Source organism: Puma concolor, chromosome D2 (assembly GCF_028749965.1).
Source record: "Puma concolor isolate L17-30 chromosome D2, mPumCon1.1.hap2, whole genome shotgun sequence".
NCBI classification, from domain to species: Eukaryota; Metazoa; Chordata; class Mammalia; order Carnivora; family Felidae; genus Puma; species Puma concolor.
Genome location: NC_141677.1, coordinates 10261723 through 10289121, shown reverse-complemented (window position 1 = coordinate 10289121; position 27399 = coordinate 10261723). Strand labels below are relative to the sequence as shown.

At 34.9% G+C, this 27399-nt stretch overlaps 1 protein-coding gene across 2 annotated transcripts in view; it reads right to left on the bottom strand.

Annotated features, from left to right (window-relative positions):
* Nucleotides 1–1854: 1854 nt before the first annotated feature.
* Nucleotides 1855–27399, bottom strand: part of LOC147575771 (uncharacterized) — a 400913-nt gene continuing 375368 nt past the window's right edge. For both annotated transcript variants that reach the window (XR_015241538.1, XR_015241539.1), the window contains one exon: nt 1855–2630. The gene's annotated coding sequence lies outside the window, so the exon portion shown is untranslated. The remainder of the gene's footprint in view (nt 2631–27399) is intronic.

Below are 27399 nucleotides of genomic sequence, written 5' to 3'. Positions count from 1 at the left end.
TAACTGACAGAAATTTATTTAAAGGAGAATTGAGTTAATATTTTAGGGAAGGAGATTAAGTAATCTTTTCTTTCATCTGAAAGGTTTGCCTTTTGGATCTATCAAGGGTGGAGGAATATTTGTCTTTAATTACCCCTGCAGAATGGTTAAAGTCACAAATTCATTTCTGTCTTGTTCTTGTTTTCTTTGTTTGTTTGTTTGTTTTTTTTTTTTTTTTTTTTTTGTCGTTGTTGTTTTTGTTTGGTTTGATTTGGTTTAATTCTTTTTCTTTATCCCCTTTTAAAGATGCATGAAGTTGTTCTGGAGGCATTTCAAGCCTTGGATGCAATCAAATCCATCCAGGAAACTGACTTTACCTACTATGTTACACCCTTTTGCTACATCAAAAAGGCTGCCTAGTATGATAGCTGAGAAAAATGCCTTGTTCATAAAATAGTCACAGTGAAAATTTTACAATCACCTCATTTCAAGGGTAAGAATAAAAAGAGTATTTTTCTTTCCATATACTATGATTTCTGTTCTCACAATACCTAAAAAAAGTAAAACCCACTGTTATTAGATTTTTGGTAATGTATTATAGACTGCAGTGAATGTTATTTTTAGAAACTGTTCACTAACTGTTGTCTTCTAACAATGACAAATCATTAATGTGGACAAGGATATTCTTCTCCCTTTTGTTATTTTCCTATAACCGTTCAAAAGAGCCCTTTCATTTCCCACTGGTGAGTGAAAAGTTTCTTAAAGAAATGTCATATCGTCCTTCCCTTCTGTGGTCAAAAATATTTTTTTCTCATTAATGATGTTTTCACAGCATGCTTATTAAAGTCAGAATGTAAATCAAGTAAAATGAGAATGCATTAATTCAGTTAATCTCAGATAAGTGTGAATGAATAATTTAAAAGTCTAAATGCTGGTATACATTTGAAATATATATTCTTTTACTCCCCAATTTAAAAATATTTAGTGAGCACATGTTACTGACTGATCTTGTAAAAGTCAAGGGGTCATAGCTAGGAATTAGACATAGCTCAGACTTGAAGTGGCTGACAGCCTTAGAAGGTGAGTCCAAGGGGCGCCTGGGTGGCGCAGTCAGTTAAGCGTCCAACTTCAGCCGGGTCACGATCTCGCGGTCCGTGAGTTCGAGCCCCGCGTCGGGCTCTGGGCTGATGGCTCAGAGCCTGGAGCCTGTTTCCGATTCTGTGTCTCCCTCTCTCTCTGCCCCTCCCCCGTTCATGCTCTGTCTCTCTCTGTCCCAAAAATAAATAAACGTTGGAAAAAAAAAAAAAAAAGAAGGTGAGTCCAATATGAAAATCACTCAAAGTGTTACAGGTGTTATGATGGGAATATCTAGAGTGTGCCATATTAATGAAGGGAATGGAGACCAGGAAAAATCTATACCACAAAGGGGACAAAAACACAGAAACACAGTCCCACTAAAGCCTGATTTAATCAAAAGCTGATAGGACACTCCATTCCCCACCATGCTGCTGGTGCTCAACAACCCTCCCGTATAGAAATAGCAAATTAAAGTTGAATGATATACAAGGTACAAACTCTCTCTCTGGAGCAATAAAAGTGGAATCCACAAAGTCAAGAAGAGAAAAACTAAAGCAAGGACACTGGCAGATATTGAAGTCTGTGGCACCCATAGCTGCACTAAACTCAGCCAAACTCCTCCTAGCCAGATTATTATCAAAACTCACATTAAACGTCTTGTTACCTGATTACCTCTGTTGGTTCATCTTTTATTAAACATTATTTTTTAGAGAAGTTTAAAGTTCATAGCAAAATTGAGCAGGTAAGACAGAGATTTCCCATGTTTACCCCTTGTCACCACACATGTAGAGCCGCTCCCATTAGTAACATTCTTTAATACAGTGACACGTTTGTTATAATCAATAAATCTGCACTGACACATCAGAATCACCCGAAGTCCATAATTTAAGTTACAATTTACTCTTTGCCATCTACATTTTATGGATTTGGATAAAGGTATAATGATATGTATCCATCATAATGGCATCATGCAGAATAGTTTTACTGCCCTAAAAATCTTATGTTCTCCATCTATTCATTCCTCCTTCCTCCCTCATTCCTGGTAGCCATTGAGCTTTCTATCGTCTCTATGGTTTTGCCTTTTCCAGAATACCATTTAGTTGGAATCACACAGTATGTAGCCTTTATAGATTGGATTATTCCATTTATTCATGTTCATTTAGGATTTCTCCATGTCTTTTCATGACTTGATAGCTCATTTGTTTTTAATGCTGACTAATATTTCATTGGATAAATCAGAGTTTACTTGTCCATTCATCTGCTGAAGGACATCTACATTTCTTCCGAGTTTTGGAAATTATAATTAAAGCTGCTATAAACATCCATGTGCAGACTTATCATGGATACAAACTTTCATCTCCTTTGTGTAAATACGAAGTAAGTATTGGATCGTCTGGTAACAGTATGTGTAGTTGTGTTAGAAACTGCCAAACTGTCTTCCAAGTTGGTTTATCATTTTGCATTCCCATCAGCAATGAAGTCGCTCCACATCCTCTAAAAGGATCTTGAGTAGCCACAGTATCACACTAGCAGTGAGCACACCCAGCTCCCAGATCGTGGTTTCTATCACCATCCTGCAATTAAAAAAAAAAAAAAAAATTAATGATCCTTAAGAAAGGATTTCTTGACTCTATGGTTGGGACAGGCATTACATAGGATAAGCTTGGAACATCTGTGCCAATAAAAAAAAAAAACAGGAAAGTGTCCATAAAACAACATGATGTGATATATCAAAAAGACACAGAAACCAACCTAAAAAGGCTTCCAAAGACCAAGGCTCGAAAAACTGGAGCAAAAAATAAATAAATAAATAAATAACATACTACTAGATTATAAGACAACATGACTGTGCCTTGACTGATATATTTTCTAAAAATTGAGAAGCAACAACCCAATAGGAATACAGAGAAAGATATAAACAAACAGGAAAAAGAAACACAAATGATGCTTAAACATATGAACATATGTTCACCTTATTCATAGTAAGGCAAATGCAAATTGCAATTAATGCAATTAATTGCTATCATTGGTTACAATTCTTCATTTAACATATTGGTAAACATTTGAAATTTTGAAAATACATACAGTGGTTGAAGCTGTGGATAAACAGTATTCTTATGGTTATATAACAACCAATGCAAAATGCAACAACTTCCTTGGAAGGGAGTTTGGCATTTTCTAGAGAATTATTTAAGAATTTATCCTTTGATCAAGAAATCCCACTTCTGGCAATCCATTCCAGCATTACTCTGGCACAAATATAAAATGATTAATGAACAAATATATTCTCTTAAACACTGCTGGTAACAGCAAAAGTCTTGAAATAACCCATGTTGCCCATAGGGAAGTGGTTGAATAGACATGACACATCCATGTAATATATTGTTATGCAGCTACCAAAAGGAATACTGCAACACATTGTTTCCACCATATATCATCAAACAAAGCAAAATAATATTCAGAAGACTGCCTACATTTTTCTAGTGTGAAAAATAAGCTGTACATAAATATGTGTTTATACATTTATGTTGTCTTAAAGGAAAAATGAAGAGAAACCAAAAACTATGCAAAATACTTACATATAGGATGAAGGATAAAAGAGAGATAGGAGAATCTTTTTGAATGCAATTTGTATACATTTTATTCTAAACCATACCATCATTTTTCATAACAAAGACATAATTACACTATCCCTCCCCTATCTGCTGGACATATCCCATGTTCCAAAGACACCCACTGGATGCCTGAAACCACTTATCTTGTATTTTCTTGCCCTCATCCTAGGAGTAGCCATTTCTGCAATTAATCCTAGTTTTTCCAAGAATAGCATTTAGAAATCAAGATCTGGACTCTGGGTATGTTTGTTGCTGCTAGATGTCAAAGCCTTTAGGTGCTCTCATGAGAGAGATAGAAAATATATAAACTATTGCATCTACTTATATTTGTATGTATATATGTATATATATTATCCAATTGTAGAATTGGATATAATGTCTACAATACATTTTAATCTATGCAGAGTAGAGTAACACTATAATCTCCAGAAATGATCAAGACAGAAGAATTTTCCAGATAAACTCCAAGACTTCAAATGTCTTAAGAAAATTAAAAACACTCAGCATACTTTAATTTGGACCAAAAATAAAATAGTGCTTAGGACCAGTGATTTTAAAAATATCGACATACATATAAAATCAATTATTTTGACTTATTTCATTTAATTCACATGTTTGCAAATGCTGAACTGCTCAAATATAATAACACTAAAAATGATGTTGTGTGAATAATTTGACTACACTTATGAAATATGTGTATGGGAAATTATGAAATATGTCAAAGGGCTTTGTATATTCACCTCTGAGTTGATGATCGATATTTATGAAATTGTGCTGACTAGACACAGAAATTTATATTCAGAAGTACATACTCAATCAATAGCCAGAGTCACATAAAGCAGAAAAAGCCATTGTCCTTAGTGACACAATCATCAAACATAATTTATTAAAGGCTTTTCTGTGTGAGATGCTGGTGAGGTGACCTGAGAGGTGTGCTTTTCAAATGCAAGGATTGCAAATTGAGGTTTGAAGCATTGATTCCCCAGATAGAAATATAATGCAGTATGTATGGGACATGAACTAACAAATACGCTTAGGCATAAAATGTTGCTGCATAATTATAGATATACCTGAAATTAAAGAATTAACAATAGGACCTAATTTTTGCCAGGTAAATCTCAGCAATGAGGTGAAATGAACAAATTTGTAGGAAAAAAAAATTACCAAACAGACTTAATACTGATTCAATTTAAAAGTTAGGTGAGCCGAAAAAAGAATAAATGAGCTTCTTTTGTATTTTACTTTATTTTTTAAGTGTATTTATTTATTTCGAGAAGAGAGAGCAGGGCAGAGGTAGAAAGAGAGGGAGACAGAGACTCCCAAGCAGGCTCCGTGCTGTCAGCCCAGAGCCTGACACGGATCTCAGTCCCAGGAACCGCGAGATCATGACCTGAGCCAAAACCAATGGTCAGACGTTTCAACTGACTAAGCCACCCAGGCACCCCAAGAATAGTATTTAGAAATGAAGATCTGGACTCTGTGTGTGTTGGTGGCACATGCCACAGCCCATAGGCACTCTCAGGGAAAGACAGAAAATACATATGCTATCCAATGTAGACACACAAGCTCTATTTTGTAAATTAGTTTTCACTGTTGCTCACTTATAGCAAACAAGTTGGAAACAAATTTACCAACTAGGGTATAATGTGGAAGTACAGTTATCTTTATCTTCAGCATTATTGTTTCTAGTCAAAGATACAAATTTCTCAAAGTTACTTCTGTTACTTGTTCTTTTTCTACTCTTTCAGTGATCTTATGTCACACATTTATAATACAGTTGGATTCATGTGCCAGTCTGGATTACACCCTGGGATCCTCTGACATCTTATTTTTATTGTTGTTTTTGTTATTGTCATTTTGTATACAGTTAAATTTATCCTTTGTAATGTCGAGTTCTATGGGGTTGACAAATGCATAGGGATGTATCCACAAGCTTCGTATCTTACAGAACAATGTCATCACTAATAATTCCCCCGTGTGGCATGCTAATACTAAGCCCCTACCATATCTCTCACATTCTGGCCACACTGATCTGTTTTCCATCTCCACATTTCATCTTTTACAGACTGCTTTATAAATGGAATTACATATAATACAGATTTCTGGGTCTGGGCTTCACTTCTTAATATGTGTTTAAGTTTCATACATGTTCACATGTGAGGAAACATCTTGCTCCGTTTAAAAATTTCTGAGTAGAATTCCAACGTGTGGATAGTCCAGAGTTTATCTGCCCACCCACTGAAGGATATCTGGGTTGTTTCTTGATCTTGATAATGAATAAAGCTGCTATAAACATTCATACACATATTTTCATAGGAGCATGTTCACTTGGTTAATAACTACAAGTTTCTTTATTGATTTAGTTGAAAGTCTATGTTTAATATTATTTAAAAAACTGCCAAAGTGCCTTCCAAAATGGCTGTACCCTTTTACATTCTCACCAACGATAAATGATGTGAATAAACTATTGTGTGCTGTGCCTTATCCTCGCAATTATTTGATATTATAACTAACCCCCCATCTAGTCCAATAAGTGCGTAACAGAATCTAATGTGGATCCTTATTTGCATTTCCCCAATGATAAACATAGTTGAGCATTTTTTCATAAGTGTATTTGGAACCTGCATTTCTTCTTTTGTGAAGTGTCTATTCATATCTTTTGTCTATTTGTAGTTTTTTTTTTTATTGCTCACTTTTAAGAGTGCTGTAAATATCCTGGATATTCCCGACACGTATTTTGTATTTATTTGGCATGACCAGATGAAAAATGAGGGATAGTTATACAATTAATTATTATACATCCAAAACGGTTTCCTTTCATGAGTCATGTTTCCTCATGCATTTCAAAACATGATTGTTATTTCGTAATTAAAACACATCATGGTGTAAAAGAAAAGGAACACTTGGTGAAGCTATGTTGAATGATTTGGACAACTTCAGGAGAAGCATATTTAATACACGCTTGGTGTTTGCCAAAATATTTTTAATCAGTAATAAAGTTGGGTGTTGGATAAGATCTAGAATTCACATAATTCTATATTGACAATCCAATTCTTTGTGTAGACTCAATTTCCTATTTGATTTAATGAGGCTGAGATAATAAAACATGACAAACAGATAACAAGAAGGTAAAGGTATAGGCTAATCTTATTCCAAAACACTAATGCAAAAGTCCTTAACAAAGCATCAGTAAACATAGTACAGAAATATATGAAAAAAGACAAATATTATAACTAATTTGGCTTATTTCACAAACCAAATCTAGATTTAGTATTCCAGGATTTTTCAATGGAAATTACCAAAGTGAGAAAACAAATTTTAAACATTTACTAATCACATCAATAAGATACACACACACACACACACACACACACACACACACACACACACTCACACACGAAGAAATTAAATATGTGAGCTCAAAACTTTTATTTACTTTTGTTTTTATTTAAATTCCAGTTAGTTAACACAGAGTATAATATTAGTTTCGGGTGTATAAGATAGTGATTCAACACTTCATACAACACCTGGTGGTCATCACAAGTGCACTCCTTAATCCCCATCACCTATATCACCCATCGCCCCACCCACTTCCCTTCTGGTCACCTCAGTTTGTTCTCTACAGTTAAGAGTCTGTTTCTTGGTTCACCTCTTTTCCCCCCCAACTTTGCTTGTTTATTTTGTTTCTTAAATTCCACATGTGAGTGAAATATTAACAATATTTGTCTTTCTCTGACTGATTTGTTTCACCTAGCATTATATTCTCTAGCTCCATCCACATCATGGCAAATGGCAAGATCACATTCTTTTTGATGGTCTATATTCTATTGTGTATATATACCACTTCTTTATCTATTCATCAGTCGATGGACACTTGAGGAGTTTCCATAATTTGGCTATTGTAGATAATGCTGCTATAAACATCAGGGTGTATGTGTCCCTTCAAGTTAGTATTTTTGTATTCTTTGGGTAAATTCCTAGTAGGGCAATTGCTGGGTTATAGGGTAGTTCTATTTTTAACTTTTTGGGGACACTCCATAGTGTTTTCCAGAGCGGCTGCACCAGTTTGCATTCCCACCAACAGTGCAAGAGGGTTCCCCTTTCTCCACATCCTCACCAACATCTGTTGTTTCTTACGTTGTTGATTTTAGCCATTCTGACAGTTATGAGGTGACATCCCACAGTGGTTTGATTTCTATTTCCCTGATCAGTGATGTTGAGCACTCTTTCGTGTGTCTGTTAGAAATGTATATGTCTTCTGTGGTAAACTGTCTGTTTATATCTTCTGCCCATTTTTTTGACTGGATTATTTGTTCTTTGGGTGTTGAGTTTTGTAAGTTCTTTATGTATTTTCGATACTATCCCTTTATCAGACATGTCATTTACAAATATCTTCTCCCATTCCATCGGTTGCCTTTTAGTTTTATTGATTGTTTCCTACACTGTGCAGAAGCTTTTTATTTTGATGGAAGTCCTCATAATTTATTTTTGCTTTCGTTTGTTTCCCTTGCCTCAGGAAACACATCTAGTAAGAAGTTGCTATGGCCAATGTCAAAGGAGTTACTGTGTTCAAGGATTTTAATGGTTGTAAGTCTCACATTTAGTTCTTTGATCCATTTTGAATGTACTTTTGTGTGTGGTGTAAGAAAGTGGTCCAGTTTATTCTTTTGTATGTTGCTGTCCAGTCTTCCCAACACCATTTGTTGAAGAGACATCCATCTTTCCATCAATAGTCTTTCCTTCTCTGTCAAATATTAATCGGCTGTACAGTTGTGGGTTCATTTGTGGGTTTTCTATTCTGCTCTGTTGATCTATGTGTCTGTTTTTGTGCTAACACCATACTGTCTTGATCACTACAGCTTTGCAGTATAACTTGAAGTCTGAAATTGTGATGCCTCCAGCTTCGTTTTTCTTTTTCAGGTTGCTTTGGCTATTTGGCAACTTCTGTGGTTCCATACAAATTTTAGGATTGTTTTTTGTAGCTCTGTAAAAAATGCTGTTGGTATTTTGATAGAGATTGCATTAAATATGTGGATTGCTTTGGGTAGCATAGCTATTTTAATAATATTCTTCCAATCCGTAAGCATGGAATGTCTTTCGATTTCTTAGTGCCATCTCCAATCTTTCACCAGCGTTTTATAGTTTTTGGAGTATAGATATTTCAACTCCTTAATTTGGTTTATTCCTGGGTATCTTATTATTTGGGGCACAATTGTAAGTGGGATTACTTTATTAATTTCTCTTTCTGCTGCTTCATTATTGGTGTATAAAAATGCAACAGCTCAAAACTTTTAGAAACTTCAAAATGTATTGGAAAAGAAAACTGTTTTTGGCCTTTTGATAGCCTTTCCTCTACCTTTAGAGAACTCCTTCTTCAAAAGTAACTTAAGGAATTTGTTGGACCAAAATTAAATGAAAGTCTTGATGAATTAGCTAAGTGCTGACAGAGATTGTTTGAGTGATGTCTTATTGATAAGGTGCAGCTACCCAGAAAACAGAAACAAGTAACATGCTGATGCGGGGCTATGTATTTAGCAATGAATAAAAGCTTAAGAGACTACAGATCTTATGCCTTTCCTGAGCTGAGCTGAGGTGGTTGATACCCGCTCAGAGCCATCAATATTAACAATGGGGTCTCTAAGTACAATATTGTTTGGGGACATCGGAAGCTGCACATGTGGATCAAGAATCCTCTGCTATGTTATCACTATACATCCATGTAGTTTCTCTTTACTATTTCTTAAAGCTGCATTAAACTTGGTGATGAGTGAAGTCTGTAGCAGCCCATGAATTTGAGTATAAATTTAAACCCACAATTCCTATTCATTCAAGCCATGTGCAAACTGATGAAGGATATATCCTAAGTTTCCTAAGAGGTCATCTTCAAAAAATAAAGTAAATGACATCTTTAATACTGAAAAATGTAAAGCTTTCACATCTGAGTATAATATTCAAAAACAAAAAAAGGAGACTACCATTTCTTTTCAATATTTAACGTTAGGTACTTACCAGGGTAGTGAAAAGAAAAAATGTAAAGAATGAAAAGGAAGCATTAATATTGTCATTTTCACAGATAATGGAATCATATATGTAGAACAATTTTTAAAAATTTTAAAGTTTTTTTTTTTTTTTTTTTTGAGAGAGAGACAGAAGGCGAGCAGGAGAGGAGCAGAGAGAAGGTAAGACACAGAATCTGAAGCAGGTTCCAGGCTCCAAGGTGTCAGCACAGACCCTGATGAGGGGCTCAAACCCATGAACTGTGAGATCGTGACCTGAGCTGAAGTCAGACACCTAACTGGCTGAGCCACGCAGGTGCCTCTGTAGAACAATTTTAAAATCTACATGTAAAATATTAAATGTAAAAAATGGGTTTGGCAACTTTACTGAAACCATATCTATATCCAGAAATAAATGCATTTCTGTTCACCATTGGGATAAATGAGAAAATGAAAAAAAAAAAAACCTTAAATATCATTTGCAGAGGCATCAAATATGAACTAAGTGGGAAGAAGTATAACAGAAACATTAAAAAATTAGTGACAAAACTAAAATGATTCTAAATAAATAAAACACTACATTGGATGTTTCAATATTGTAGAAATATCAATTTTCCTCAAATTGATCTGCAGATTCAGTATGATCCCAATCAAAATCTTAACAAGATTTGTAAAAATTTGTAAGCTAATTATAAATTTTTGTTATTAAAATTCAAAGGATCAAATTCAGCCTGACTACTTCAAAGAAAATTTTAGAAGTTGAGGATCTATTTTACCAGCTGTTATGATTTATTGTAAGGGCATTAATTAGTACAGTATGATATTGGTACAAATATAGACAAATCAAACTATAGAACTTAATAGAGAATTCAAAAACACAGCTGCACATATAGACACTAGATTTTAATTTTGAAAACATGACTGTGAAGAACAGTAAGGAATTGACAGTCCTTTTAATAAATATTTCTGGGTCAATTGGATAACCAGGTGGAAAAAAAATAAAACCCCACTTTTGGGAAATGTTCCAGATTCAGGATCAGCAATTTTTTTTACAGGGCAAGATAACAAATATTTTATGCTTTGGAGCCAAGTCACAACCACAGATATTATATAGGTGCTTATATAAGCCACTTAGAATGTAACTATTTAAATATGTAAAAAGCATTTTTAGCTCATGAGACATACATGCACAAGAACCAGGCATCTGGTCGGATTTGGCTCTTGAGTTTGCTGGCAAGCCAATGAGAAGGACGGAGTACCTAGTATAAAAATGGGCAAAGACCTTGAACAGTCACTTCATAAAAGATGATATCTATATGCTCAAAATCAGGAATAATCAGAGAAATGCAAGTTAAGTCAAAATATATTTGATCTCGTAATTCCAAGATAGGCACACACTAAAACTACGGACAATGTCACATGTTGAGGGAGTGGGTGTGGAAAACTGGAAAGTTTTTGTATGAGCAAAAGTGCAAATTAATACATTTTGAGAAAATGTTTGACATTTTTATTTAACTTGATTGTGTGCACACCAAAATACTTAGTTTTACTCCTGGGCATGCATCCAACAAATAAGCATACATATTTGATCCAAAATACATGTACGAGGATGTTTATAGCAACATTGTTTACAATTGGCACGATCTAGAAAAGCTCAAATGTCTCCTTACAATAGAAAGGATAAATAATTTCTGTGAAGTTCATCTTTGCTTTTCCTTTGTGTTAGGGAGGTTTCTGTATATTATCCTTCTATTACCAGTAGGAATTCCCTGTTTGTTTCTAAAAATAATTAACTTCCTTATTTCCTTGTTTGTGACATTTTCATTATCTTATCTAGGAATTTTTTAGTATCAGATAACTACAGTAGACATAAATATTGCTTAAGTTTGTCTTTTATTGTATGGGTAGAGATTTGTTTTTCCAACTCACAGCTTTTAGCCAGTGTAATGGTAAGGTACAAAAATTATTCCTTGGTTCTCATCATTTACCCTAGATGCACTATCTCTGGGTAGATGACTTATTTTGAAAATATGACTTGGTCAACTCCAGCTGAATGTGTCTAGGTCCTATTTTGAATGCCTTCACAGTATTCATTTCTGGAAAGAGAACTCTGTATTATGAATGTCGACTTCTGACATCACTTAAATGAAGCAAATTATATTTTATCACCTAGATACTCATCTCTAAAGTTTCAAGCCTGGTTACATTTTTTTTTGAAATGTTATAGTAAAATCATTAAGGATGGAAACTGAAGAAATCAACAAACTGATCCTAAACAAAAGGCATTAATGAAAAACATTTGCGGCAGAACTTTACATGGGGGTCAAATTAAGAACAGTCATAAGAATGCTATCAAAAATTGCCAGTAGGCAGTGATTTCTCTTATAAATAGGTAGCCACTGTCAAGGGTACTCCCCTCCAAATTATTTCCTATGAGTTTAACAAGAAATCATTACAATTTGACAATTGATAAATTTTGATAAATTTTTAAAAAGTTAGCTGACACAAGTAGAAAGGTATCAGGGATATTAAAAAATGTACTCTTGGAAGCTCAAATTTTGAAATAAGTATGAGTTGCTAGTTTTTAATATTTTGAAACATGAAAAGTATGAATAGCTAGGGGTGCCTGAGTGTCTCAGTCGATTAAGCCTCTGACTTCAGCTCAGGTCATGATCTCACAGTTCGTGCGTTCGAGTCCCATGTCAGGCTCTGTGCTGATGGCTCAGAGCTTGGAGCCTGCTTCAGATTCTTTGTCTCCCTCTGTCTCTGCCCCTCCCCCGTTTATTCTCTCCCTCTCTCTCTCTCTCTCTGTCAAAAATAAGTAAATAAACATTAAAAAATTATGTTAAAAAGTATGAATAGCTAAAACTAAAATTTAAAACTAATTTTATAGACAGACTTTTATGATGTCTGCATGAAGGCTACTTTTGTACTTCAATAATAAGCAGTCAATTGCACGGTTGCCCAAAAGGACTTGTGTGCAAGGTTACAATATAAAAACAGTAAATAATGCTCTACCCTCCTATTCCTATATGCAAATAGAAAATGGGAGGGGGGCAGGGAAGGAACAATTGCAAGAAAATGCTTTTCATTTCCAAGTCACAGACCTCTAAGAATCTGTGACAGATGTTCCTGAGTTTTGGATCACATAGAGGCAGACTAAGAAAAGGGTTAGAGAAGAGGGTGTGCACCTAGCAGTTCATCTTGGAAAACACTATTAACGCAGTAGAGCAATTGAGGTAGGAAAGAGAAGGAAGCCAGAGAAGGCTGTGTTAGTCAAGACAGTCACAACATCTGGGCAACTCGAGTTCAATCCAACTGACCAGCTCTGGGAGATAGTGTGCACCGTGCTTTGCAATAACCTCAACCGAGGTATGAGAAAACTGATATATCTGCCCACCAAATCCCTGTCTCTCCTTGGTTTAGCGCTGCTTCTGAAAGCATTAAGTTGCTTCCAGGTTGCCCCGTACAGAATGTCTTTCTGCTGCCTGATAAAAATTCTGCAGCAGTAATCCACATGTGATCTCACTAGGCGGCCTTTGACGCGTAGGGATACAGCGGGACACTGACAGTGTCTGTTTCGATTCATTCGGCACATAACTTGGTACATTCATGTCCCCTGTTAGGGATGTGCTGTCCTTTCTTGTTTTCCAAAGGGACACATGTAACAACTAAAAATAGTTAATGACAGGGGCGCCCGGGGGGCTCAATGGGTTGAGCATCGGACTCTTGATTTCAGCTCAGGTCAGGATCTCACAGTTCGTGAGTTTGAGCCCCACATCAGACTCTCTGCTTTCAGTGCAGAGCCTCCTTGAGATCCTCTATCTCCCTCTCTCTTTCTGCCTTTTGCTTGTGCATGTGCGAGCACATACCCTCTCTCCCTCTTCCTCTTTCTCTCAAAGTAAATAAACTTTAAAAAAATTAAATTCATATTTAAAAAATTAATCTTAATAGTAAGATAAGTGGAAGAAGCCAAGTTCCCTACTATTTAAGGTGATCTTGAGAATGTAATTAATATTTATAACTTCCCCCTCTACCAACTATTCCATAAATCTTATCCTTGGCATATCTGGTGGTTTAAGTTGCTTATTGAATGGAGTACCCAGAACTTCTTCCCTCGTGGCCTAGATCCCTGGTTATTCTGCCTCATGGGACATGGTAATTGTCATTTCCTGTTTATGTTATAGAGACACTTTTCTTTGTTTTATGTTTATTTATTTGTTTTGAGAGGGACATAAAGAGAGAGAGAAAGAGAAAGCATGAGTGAGGCAGGGGAAGAGAGAGAGGTAGAGAATCCCAAGCAGTCTCCTCACTGTCACATGGAGCCCTTCTTGGAGCTCTAATTCATGAACTGCTTGATCATGACCTAAGTCAAAATCAAGAGTCCAATGCTCAACTGACTGAGCCACACAGGCGCCCCTAGAGACACTCTTCTTTGCTTTCATTATGTAGAAACAACACTATGAGGGTAAAGTATAGTAATTCCTTTTTCTCCTGTCTACTGGCAGAGATAGCCTAAAATAACTACATAAGTGGTATAGTTTAGATTTAGCATTTCCAATACTCTAGCCATTGGTAAAGAGCCCCATTTGGAAATAGCAGGACCTATTACAAGTTTGGCAAGAACAACTTCCCCAACTTTCTTGGGAAAGTTGTTCCCAAGAACAACTTTCACTGGGAGTGCTGGTGAAAGGGGTCTGTCTTTACTTTCACCCTTTGGATTTAGGACCCATGAAATTTTATGAATGGTCATTAATTCAACATACATATCATATACTGAAGAACAATATCCTAAGCCCTCATGGTGTAATCCCCAAGCTGCTATCTTACCTGAACATTCTGATGTTGTATTCAGTTGACTGCTTTGTAGGAAAAACCAGAGAATTCTATGTATATTCATTGTCACATACCTATTCTTCTGAGTCCCTTGGTAAGAGTGACATTAGGCAGGATCCAATGATTAAAAAATAGGACACTTGGGTAAACTGTGCTAGCTGAGGTATTGTAAGTAAAAAAGGAAATCCATACCAAGAATAGATATAAATCTCAAAGATTAATTACTTCCCTGTTCAGAATTAAAATTTTCTAATGAAATCAACTTTCATTCAATTGATTAATCAGAGTGCTTAGAGGAAGAGTACCGTTTAATGGCTCAACATTGGTCTACGCTGATGACCCTTTATTGTTCACCCTTTATTGTTATAAATAGGTGAGCTATGGGGTCATTGCACAAGCCCTGGAATGCATAAATGGAAGCCACCTCTGTAGGTATGGTTACATATGCTGGATCAGTCATGCTATTGATCTAGCTGTTCAGGTAATTCTCTCTGGTGACTGCTCTCTGGTGAGCAGCCATATGAGACCCACCCCACAGCATTATACACATGCCCATTTCCATAGGTGAATCCACATGCCTCTTTCCTTGATTTCTTAGTCACAAATCATTTTATCTTCTTCCTTCCAGTCCCTGATTAAACAAAAAGGTATTGAACACTACCCAGAATTCATGAATATCTTTACCAGAGCCCATTTTTTTTTCCTCTATAGCAAGTTGATGAAAATGTATTTCTAGACAGAAGTGCACAGCATGGCATCTTCCTCTATGTGAGGGAGAGCAAGTTGGAATCTAGACGCTGGTTGTAATCTAATTTTGAAAGATAGCCATCCTATCAAAGTTTCCATGTTCTATTCATTGCATTAACCCCAACCTCAAGGGGATTATATGGGCTATGAATATCAAGAGGTAGTGGTCAAGTTGCCTACCACAACAAACTTAATCAGAAAAAACAACCTCACCTAAATGGATCTTGAGAGGTTCTGAGGGGCCAACCTATGTTGAAATTCAAGAAATTGCTGGAGAAATTTTGTGATGTTCCCTTTACTATGGCTCTTTGTGCAATTAGCTAGAATGATCCAAAGTTGAGGTTCCACAGATGTAGTAAAGATGTAAGGAAAACAGGGGAAGGTCACTGACCAAACAGGCAAAAATATATATGATCAATAAGGACAGAAGAATATGTATTAGAAAAATATTGTAAAACATTTGTTGACAGAGTAAAAACTTACTACAGGATAATTTTGCTTTCTCTTTCTTCTTTCTTTTCTTTCTTTCTTTCTTTCTTTCTTTCTTTCTTTCTGCCTCTTTTCATTTCCCATGGAAGGTGTTTGATTATATATTTTTTATCTTCTTACCTAATAAGGAAATAGAAGATAAACTAATAGACATCTTATTTTATTTACGTTGAGTTTCATTTGAAATACATAAATATAGAACCTGGTTAAAATGATTACAATAATAAAACAGACCCCAAAGAGTCTCTATAATTCTTTGCTTAAAAATGTTTCTGTTTTAGACAGTTTAGTGTCTACCTATTTTTAACAAAACACCATAATGATGGATACACATCATTATACATTTGTACAAACCCACAGAATGCACAACACCAAGAGTGAACGGTAATGTAAATCATGAGCTTTGGATGGTGATGATGTATCAATGTAGGTTCATCATTTGTAATGAACACACCACTTTGGTGGAAGATGTTGATAATATGGAGACTGAGCATGTGTGGGGACAGGGAGCAGGTGGGAAATCTCAGTATCCTCCCTTCAATTTTGCCATAAACCTTAAACTGCTCTAAAAACTATGATCTTAAAGGAAAAGACTTCATAGATAGTGTTTTTGATATAAGCAAAAAAAAACCTGGCACCATACATAAGCGTATGTTCACAAGTTAAAGACATCATGACTCATGTCATAAATGTTCAAACGGTATAAGTTATTTTGGGCCTCTTTTTATTATTTAAATTCAAGGTAGTTAACATACAGTGTACTCTTGGCTTCAGGAGTAGAACCCAATGATTCATCTCTTACATATGACACCCAGTGCTCATCCCGAAAAATGTCCTCCTTAATGCCCATCACCCATTTAGCCCATCCCCCCACGTACCACCACCACTCCCCTCCACCAGCAACCCTTAGTTTGTTCTCTGTATTTAAGTGTCTTTTATGGTTTGCCTCCCTCTCTGTTTTTATCTTATTTTTCATTCTCTTCCCCTATATTATGATAACAGCATCTTGCTGGATATAACATAACTATAGTATTTGATGGTTTACAGACATGGAAATGTGACATGTTCCTGTATGTTGAGTAAATGTTTCTGATTTACTGATATTAATATTTTGCCATAAATCTGAAATTTAGTTCACAGTCTTCCCCCAGAATTAAGTATTATTTTATACACTGTGAGATGGTGAATTTATAAAGGTTTGGTTCAAGTAAAGAATTAAAGCAAAAACTTATTTAAGGAGAAAGATTTATTTGGGGGAGGGAATGTCTTAAAGAATCTCATGGAAAGCTGAAGAAAGGTTGGAAGGTCAAGAATGACTTGAGAGTCATATATCAGAACCAGGGTATTAAGGAACCATTGCTTTATCTGTAATTAAGAAAATTTCATGATTGGGCACTTGGGTGGCTCAGTCGGTTAAGCGTCCAACTTTGGCTCAGGTCATGAGTTCGAGCCCTGAATCAGGCTCTGTGCTGACAACTCAGAGCCTGGAGCCTGCTTAGGATTCTGTCTCCCTCTCTCTCTCCTTCTCCCCAGCTCACATTCTGTCTCTCTCCTGAAAAATAAACATTAAAAATTTTTTAATTAAAAAAAAAAGAAAATTTCATGATCAAGAGGCGACTGCAGAAAAACCAAGCATATCCACAACAGTAAATATAATCAGAAATGGCAGAAAAAGCTTACCATACGTAGTGTAGGTTTCTATCAATTCTTCCAAATTATACTTATGTACTGAAGATCCAAGTGTTAGAAGTCACACATGGAGAAATGTGTATATGTAGGAGGTCTAAGAAGTGTATCCTGCAGTACAGAAACACATACAGTAGGAGACTGGTGTAAATGATGTGTGCCAATGTGCCACAACCCACAATGGGAAAGTTCCCCATGTTCACTTGTACATTCCAGTAACTTGGATGGTAGGGAGGTAAAGGTATGGACCTCAGTTAAATACATATCTTAAGTATCCACCATGCTTTGTGACACTCTGAAAACTATAAATCAAAAACACAAATGCTTTCTTATATAAACAAAGAAGTAACTGCATTTTGGGGACAGTGAAGTTTAAAAGTTTGCTCTGAGAATCAACAAAATACTCTAGAACTACACCTACAAAACTTGCAAAGAGAATAAACAACACATTAATCATGTTAGCAAATCGTACACAGATGGAAAAGTTTGCAAATGCTAGAGAACCAAGTAAGTTAAGAAAAAGAGATCGAAAGAAATTAGGAATACAGTGAGGAATAACAAAGCTAAGGATGCACATCGAAGAAACAAAATAATATAATAATTAATGTTTTTGTGTAAATTGCAGGCAACTTAATTATTGGTAACAATGAAATAATGGAATGAGTCAATCTACAATTCAGTGAAGTGATATGTCTAGTCTATAGAAAATACACAAAATCTGATACAATTATATTCTATGTAATAATTTAATAAGAATCTTGTACCAATTACATAATAAGAATAAATGTAATAATAATTTGGTATCCATGCTACTTTGAAAGAAGTTCTGTTTTAGTTTTTGATAATATCAGGCCAGCAATCCTTGAAAAAGTATTTCCCATCTCTCTGTGAAGACAACATGAAGACCACTATCAACTCTAGAAAATGACCAAGACTCATAAGCCCACCAAAAACCTAAAATTTACTAACCTCCCTTGTTCATAATTATAGAAGAGTCTAATAACTGCAAAGAGCTAGATAAGGCATTAAAAATAAAAACAACAACAACAACAACAATGAAATATACCTTGGCCAATCCATGTTTTCCTAGTGGAACAGAATAATTACACAGGAGGGCAGAAGATATGTCTCTTTGCCTCCACTTCCTGGTCTTCTCTATACTTGTTCAGGGTATGTAAAACCCTACACCAAGGAAACTAGAATTTTTTTTCCCTGTGAGATAATAAATTGTAAGGAAGACAAAATAACAATCACTAAGTCCTCTTAGATTTGTACATCCCTCAAGGAGGGCAACTCTCAAAAGCCAAAAAAAAAAAAAAAAAAAAAAGTCAAAGCAAATAAAAAGACTCTAGAGTCCGAAAACTGAAGTGTGCATTACATCACAGTGATGCTAGTTATCTGACCTTAGGCAGGTGAACTAAACTTTATAAGCCTAGGTATATTACTACATAAAATTTGGATATAATAATATCTACCTCAAAGAGTTGTTGTATATATAGACTTCTCTTCACTTTCCGTATACACAATAATTTTCTTTATTTTTTTTTAATGTTCATTTATTTATTTTGAGAGAAAGAGAGAGAAAGCACATGTGCATGTGCATGATCAAGCAGGAGAGGGGCAGAGAGAGAGGGAGAGAGAGAATCCCGAGCAGGCTCCATGTGGTCAGCACAGACCCCAATGTGGGGCTCATTCTCACAAACCGTGAGATCATGGACCTGAGCCTAAATAGAGAGTTGGATGCTTAACCAACTGAGTCACCCAGACATGCCCACAATAATTATATTTTTGTGTCTTTTTCCAAGTTATTGTTTTTTACTTATTCTCTTCATTGCCTTATTTCACTAAGACCTCAAGCACCATGATGACTTTTGTGATCCTGATCTCGGAAGGAAAGCTCTCAACTTTCCATCTCTAACTATCATGTGACTTGTAGGTATTCACAACCTTTATTAATTAAGAATGTTATATTCTGCTTTTAGTTTTCTGAGGGTACTCTCCATCAACAGGTATTAAATTTTAAGAAATAGGTTTTCCTTCTGAATTTACTGAGATGATTACATGATTTCCCCTCATTTCTGTTAATGTAGCAAATCCCATTGTTTGAAAGTCAAATGTTTAGACTCACAGATGCGTAAATAGGACATGACATATACATATTCTGTATTTGATATGCTAATACTTTGTTAATATTTTTGTAGCTGTATTTGTGATTGTTATAACTGTCAAGTTTTTATTGTAAAGTTATTCTGGCTTCTATTCTCTCTAATATCTAAAGATATTTCTGTAAGGTTGATTTATCTCTTGCTTATACATTTGACAGAAGGCACAGGCAAGAAAAGAAAAAATGCATACTAGACTCCATTAATATTTTTAAAGAATTTGTTAAAAGATACCATTAGCAGAGTTAAAAGGCAACCCACAGAATGGGGGATCATATAGCTGATAAGAGATTAATGTCCAGAAGACATAGAAAACTCTCGAAATGCAATAACAACAACAACAAACAACTCAATTTAAAAATGGGTGAAGAACTTGAATAGATATTTCTACAAAGAATATATACAAATGACTGGTAAGCATATGGAATAATGTCCAAATCACTGATTATTAGGGAAATGCAAATCAAAACTTCCAATTCCACCTCACATATATTAGGATGGCTACTGTCAAGGGACAAAAAAGACAGGAAAAAAAAAAGAAAGGAAAAAAAAGGAAACAAGTGACAAACGTTAGCAAGGATGTGGAGAAATTGAATCACGTGTGTACTGCTGGTAGGGATGTGAGATGGCACCACTGTGGGCGAAAACAGTATGACAGGGCCTCAAAAAAATAAAAATAGAATGACAGCATGATCTAGCAATTACACTGCTGAGTGTATGCCCAAAAGAAAGGAAAAGAGGGTCTTGAAGAGATGGTTATACACCCATGCTCATAACAGCATTGTTCACTCTAGCTTAAATGCGGAAGCAACCTAAGCGTTCATTGGCAGGTGAATGGATAAGCAACATATGGTATATTGTCCAGTTCTTCCTTAAAAAGGAAGAATATCCTGACATATGCTACAACATGGATGAAACTTGAGGATGTTATGCTAATCGAAATAAGCCAGACACAAAAAAGACAAATAATATACGATACCCTTTATATGGGGTACTTAGGGTATTCAAACTCATAAAGACAAAGTAAAACGGTAGTTGTCAGATGCTGGGGTGGGTGGTAAGAGGAGTTATTTTTTAATGTGTATAACATTTCAGATTTGCAAGATTAAAAGAATTCTGGGGATGGATGGTGGTGATGGTAGCGCATTATGAATGTATTCAATACCACAGAACTGCACACTTAAGAAGTGTTAAGATGGTAGATTTTATATCTATTTTCTAACAATTAAAAAAGGATTGGAGAAAGCAATACCTACTGAAATATTTAAAAGTTTAAAAAAGGCAATGGGTTAGAAATACTACATATAAAAGTTAATGTCAAGGAAACCAGACAAACACAATAGAGAAAATCAACAAATATCAAATTCATTGATTTACTGCATATTGATAAATGTTAAAGACTAATTAAATTCATAAATAAATATATAGGATCCACAAAGGGTAACAGATTTCCGTTATTAGGAATTAAAACGTGTCATCCCATCATCTCAAAGAAATTAAAATCATTGCATCTGTTAATCCAATACATTTGAAAAACTGAATGAAATGGAAAACATTATTTAAAATAATATAGCAAACCAAAAGAAAAAAAGAAAAAAAAAGGAAAGAAAGAAAGAAGGAAAGGAAAGAAAAAGAAACCACAAACAGAAAGCACAGACGGTCCTATGTCAATAAAGTATAAAGTAATTTGATTCAAAAGTAAAAACCACCAGACAAACAAACTCTTCAGTGAAAAATTCTGTCAAATATGTAAGCAAAGAGATAAATGAACCTTACATAAATATCTGTGGAGAATAGAAAAGGTAGAATCCACTTGCAAATCATTTTTAAGCCAGAGAAAATCTACAATGAAAACTTGACAATGGGGCACCTAGATGGCTTGGTCCATAGAGAATCTGGCTCTTGATCTCAGGGTGGTGAGTTCAAGCTCCATGTTTGGTGTAGAGATTACTTACATAAGTAAACTTGGTTTATTTATTTTTTTGTTCCAAGTTTTTATTTAAATTCAAGTTAGTTCACATATAGTGTATTGGTTTCAGGAGTAGAATTTAATGATTCATTATTTACATAATTTACATTATTTACATAATCCCCATCACCCATCTGGCCCATCCCCCACCCACCTCCCTTCCATCAACCCTTAGTTTGTTTTCTATAGTTAAGAGTCTCCAGGGACACCTGGGTGGCTCAGTCAGTTAAGCGTCCAACTTCAGCTCAGGTCATGATCTTGTGGTTCACAAGTTTGAGCCCCATGTCGGGCTCTGTGCTGACAGGTCAGAGCCTGGAGCCTGCTTCAGATTCTGTGTCTTTTATTCTGTCTCCACCTCTCCCCCCTCTTTATGCTCTCTCTCAAAAATAAATTTAAAAAACTTTTTAAAATTAAAAAAAAAAAAAAAAGTCTCCAGGACACCAGGGTGGCTCAGGGTTAACTGTCCCACTGATTTCAGCTCAGGTCATGATCTCACAATTCATGAGATCTGCACTGACAGTTTGGAGCCTGCTTGAGATTCTTTCTCTCCCTCTCTCTCTGCCCCTCCCCCACTCATGTGCTTGCTCTCTCTCAAAGTGAATAAATAAACTTAAAAAAAAAGAGTCTCTCATGGTTTGCTTCTCTCTGTTTTCATCTTATTTTATTTTTCCTTCCCTTTCCTTATGTTCACCTGTTTTGTTTCTTAAATTTCACATGAGTGAAATTACATGGTTTTTCTCTTTCTCTGAATGACTTATGTCACTTACCATAAGATACTCTAGTTCCATCCTCATCCTTGCAAATGGCAAGACTTCATTCTTTTTGATGGCTGAGTAATATTCTATTGGCATATTTACTCTAAAAAAAGTTTGACAGTGGATATACCAATCATAGATATGACTACAAAAAAATTATCATTGGGCTTTGTAAATGAATTGCAGTAAATCTGTAGGGAGGTTTGGGTATTGACATCTTAACATATTGTCTTCCCACCCATGAACATCTGATGTATTTTCATTTATTTATGTCTTGTTTAATTTTAGCAATGTTTTGTAGTTCTGACTGTACAAGTCTTTTGCCTCTTTAGTTAAGCTAGTTCCTAAGTATTTTATTCTTTTTGATGCTGTTTCCTTCTCAGATTGTTCATTAGAGTATAAAAATGCAAGTGATTTTTGTGCATTGATTTTATATCCTGGTACTTTGCAGAGTATATTTATTAGTTCCAAACTGTTTGGAGAATCTTTAGGGTTTTCCACACATAAGATTATATCATCTCTGAACAGAGGTGATTTTATTTTCTCTTTTCCTACTTGAATTCCTTTATTTATTTATTTATTTATTTATTTATTTATTTATTTATTTATTTATTTACTTATTTACTTACTTATTTACTTATTTTTGCCTGACTAGAGCTATATACCAAAGGAGTAACAAAAGTGAGCATCCATTAATTTTGTTTAAAACTCAAATGTAAGTCTTATTATATCTCCTTTGTAGTTTAGTCTGTCCTTTTCTCTGATTTCTTTTAAGTCTTATTGTTTCTTTTTCTTTGGCTCCAATTATTTTACTATGAGGCAATTAGGTGCAGTTTCTCTTCGTTTATCCGGGAAGTGTTTGTTGAGTATCGTCAGCCCTTTAATATATTTCATCAGTTTTAGAAACATCCCAGCCAATATCATTTCAAATATATTGCTTTGGCCGGTTCTTTCTTTCCTCTCCTTCTGAGACTTCAATTACAAGTAATGAATTTTGTGCACATATTCTATGGCTCCACTTTAAGATTTCTTCATTTTCATTTTCGCCCTTCTTTAGTCTGAACATTTTCTATTGACTTACAGTTTTGAGTTTACTAGTCCTTTCTCGTGCTGTGTGTAATATGCCACTAAGTCTACATTCTGAACTTTATGTCTGTGTATTTATTTTTCCATGTATAGGATTTCTGTTTGATTTTTTAAAATATGTCCAAACCACTGGTGATTTCCTCCAGATTTTCATATATTTTGGAAGGTATTAATATTATTTTAAAACCCATGCCTAGTAGATATATGATATGGATCATCCCTGTGTTTGATTTTATTCTCTCTCTCTTTTGTTTTTGCATTCTCCATCTTTTTTTACCTTTGGTTTTTAATCATTTTGTCCTGTCCTCTGTCATTCTCCTATTTGATTTTTGACTGTATGCCTGACACTGACTATAAAGAGAGGTTAAGGATACTATTATCTTATTTAAGTTACTATCCTCACCTAAGAGATTTTAACCAGTAAAATAAGATCACCTTTATTAAATGGGGTTGGGTCATCTGGGTCTAGCTTTCGGGGAGAGCTGCTGTAGTTCTGCTTCACTCTTCCTGTTAGTCCTTAGTCTTGCAACAGAAAGATGGGTATTTTACTGTGGCTTCTTATCCATGTTAACCCCTTAGCTTCAAGATTTTACTTTAAGTTTCCCTTTTTTTAAGTAATCTCAACCCCCAATATGGGACTCAAACTCATGACACTGACATCAAGAATCACCCTCTCTTCTGACTGAGCCAGCCAGGCACACTTCAAGGTTTTACTTTAACACTTCACTGATACTGCAAAAAAATTAGGAAGAAAGATCAGACAGAAATGAGAGAGGATGGAGGGAAGAAGGAGGATTAAGATGAAAGAAACCAATCTCATTATGAATATTAATGCAAAACTTATGAATTAAACATTATCAAATGTAATTCATTAATACATAAAGGAGTACATTGTTCCTGTAGGATTAATTCCATGTATGCAAACAGAATAAGTAAAGATTAATATTTTCACTATATTAATATTAGAAGAAAAATTATCATTTCCAAATATATACTTTCAATATCTATTCCTGATAAAGTTAATGAATTTAATTAATGTAACAGGAAATATTTATTTAAACAACGAAAACACTAGTACCATTAAGTCTTATAAAAGATTACAATCAGTCCTATAAAATCAAGAACAAGACAAATATGATCATTATCATCATTATTAAATTAAATTACTTTGGAATAATAGCCAATGCAATCAGCTGAAGTACGAAATTGTTCATTATATGTGAAAGGGAAAATACAACGTTATCTTTTTGTGGTTAAAAAAATACATGTGACTATATACGTAAACAATGCAAGAGTAAAAATAAGCAAATTCAGTAAGGATAAAATTTTAAATTTTAAATTAATAACAACAACATTATTTTAACCAGTGTGATCAATTTTAAAATACAGTGAAATAAATCTCTTTGTAAGCATCACAGAACAAAACCAAAGCAACAACAAAGAGTTGCCATGAAAGAAAAAAAACTTGGTGATAAATAAGAATTCAAGATATTATAAATATGTAAATTTGACCATAATTAATCCACAGCTTTTGCATAGTGAATTAATTTGGTATAATGTACAAATTACTGTTAAATTTTATTTCTGTTGAAAGAGAGGAATTGGTAGACAGGAATACTAGGGAGATTTTTTTTTTCCAAAATATATTTTCAGTTTTGTTTGGCATTTTTAAAGTATTATTTTTTAAATATTTTATTTTATTTTATTTTATTTATTTTTTTTATTTATATATGAAATTTATTGTCAAATTGGTTTCCATACAACACCCAGTGCTCATCCCAAAAGGTGCCCTCCTCAATACCCATCACCCACCCTGTCCTCCCTCCCACCCCCCATCAACCCTCAGTTTGCTCTCAGTTCTCAACAGTCTCTTATGCTTTGGCTCTCTCCCACTCTAACCTCTTTTTTTTTTCCTTCCCCTCCCCCATGGGTTCCTGTCAAGTTTCTCTGGATCCACATAAGAATATAGATGGCCTTGAATTATTTTTCCTATACTAAAATATATCAAATAATGAATATACAAGCCTCTCAATTAATTTTCAAATGCAAATTTGTGGCAGAACTTAAATATATATTCCCTTTGACTTGGTTACTACACATTTAAAAAGCCTTCTGAGGGGCACCTGGGTGGCTCAGGCGGTTGAACATCAGACTGTTGGTTTCAGCTCAGGTCATGTTCCCAAGGTCGTGTGATCCAACCTCACATAGGGGCTGAGCATTCTCTCTCTCTCTGTCTCTGTCTCTGTCTCTCTCTCTCTGTACCCTCTCTCCTGATCACCCACAGTCTCTCTAGCTCTAAAAAAAATTAATTAAAAAATAAGTTTAAAAAAAGCCTTTTGGTATTATACTATTATGTTCATTCTGATCATGCCTTCAATAGTAAAAGTACTGGAAATTGGGGCGCCTGGGTGGCTCAGTCGGTTAAGCGTCCTACTTCGGCTCAGGTCATGATCTCGCGGTTCGTGAGTTCAAGCCCCGCGTCAGGCTCTGTGCTGATGGCTCAGAGCCTGGAGCCTGTTTCGGATTCTGTGTCTCCCTCTCTCTGACCCTCCTCGTTCATGCTCTGTCTCTCTCTGTCTCAAAAATAAATAAACGTTAAAAAAAATTTAAAAAAAAGTACTGGAAATTACCTAGATATATCTCAATATGAATTTCTTTCAAATTAGGATAAAATGTAAACAGGTACTGTAAACCTAGTTAGTTTTACAGATAAGGCAGGCTATATTACAATATTCAGGGTATAAACACCATATTTGTATTACATATATTTTTAGGTATGTACTTATAAAATTATTCAAAATTACCATAAGAAGCATTTAACACTGAAACTTTCTGGGTATTTGAAAAAATAAGCATATATGAAGTCTATATTTTGCCCTTTTGTATTACTTTTTATTTTATCATAAGCAAACATTAAATGTATAAATAATAACAGTAAATGTCCCACTTTTGTCTTTGTTACTAAATTTGGGGTTTGATAGCATGATTCTAGTCACTCACATCTGTTTTTTTCTTTTCCTTTCTTTTCTTTTTTTTTTCTTATTAAAGGTGGATTGTGCCTCCATATAAGATATAAATGAAAGGATGTAGCTAACTTTACCTCTGTTTTTTAAGTTATTATTTAAACATGCTCTAAAATAAGAGCTTCTAAAAGCATTAATTTTTTCAAGGATTTTCTTACTTAATTTTTTGAAGCAGGAGGGATATAGGCAAGAAAATGTTTTGAACAAGTCAATGGAAATAAAGGGTTTCAAAGAGTACCCCAGGTGGCAAAGACACAGCCGCCATTAGTCTGTCGGAAACTATAACTACAACTTTGAAAACAGGATGAGTCATCAGGGGATTGCCTGGAAGAGAAAATTGTAGCATGCTTAATTTAGTAACTCTGATTCACTACCTAGAATTAAGTAACAGGGTTGATATGATGAGGCATCCTTAGCTGCTCCCACACCATCCCACAGGTGGTAATTGAAATGTCTATTTGCAATATCTTCTTGAAAGTCCTATTCCCATTCCCCCTTTCCATACCAACTCCCATCACACACCAAAAAATGAAAGGAAAAAGAAAAGAAATAATATCTGTGAATGGTAGAGAGAATAATGTTACTTTTTGAGGACTTGTTATAGAATTCAGCATAAGAAACGCACTTACTCCAAGTAGAAAAATGGGTAGAAAGTTATGATACAAGATACATATATGGAAAAGATATTGAGAGAAAAAAACAGAGTGTACATATCACTTCTATTAACTGGAAAAAGTGAAATAAACAGGTAACACTGTGTTAATTGTATTTGTGACCTGGAATACTGAGAGAGATATAAATTGATCTTTAGAAGATAAAGACAAAGAACTAATAAGTTTTCACCCAATTAAATCAGGTGTTGCACAAGTTGCCATAACAACCCAGCATAGGTTAGACGACAGCAGAAATGAACTTGGAAAAACTTGTCTCCAGCTAGTAGTGGGGATTAAGTTTTAAGAAAAAAGTATGTTAGTTTTGG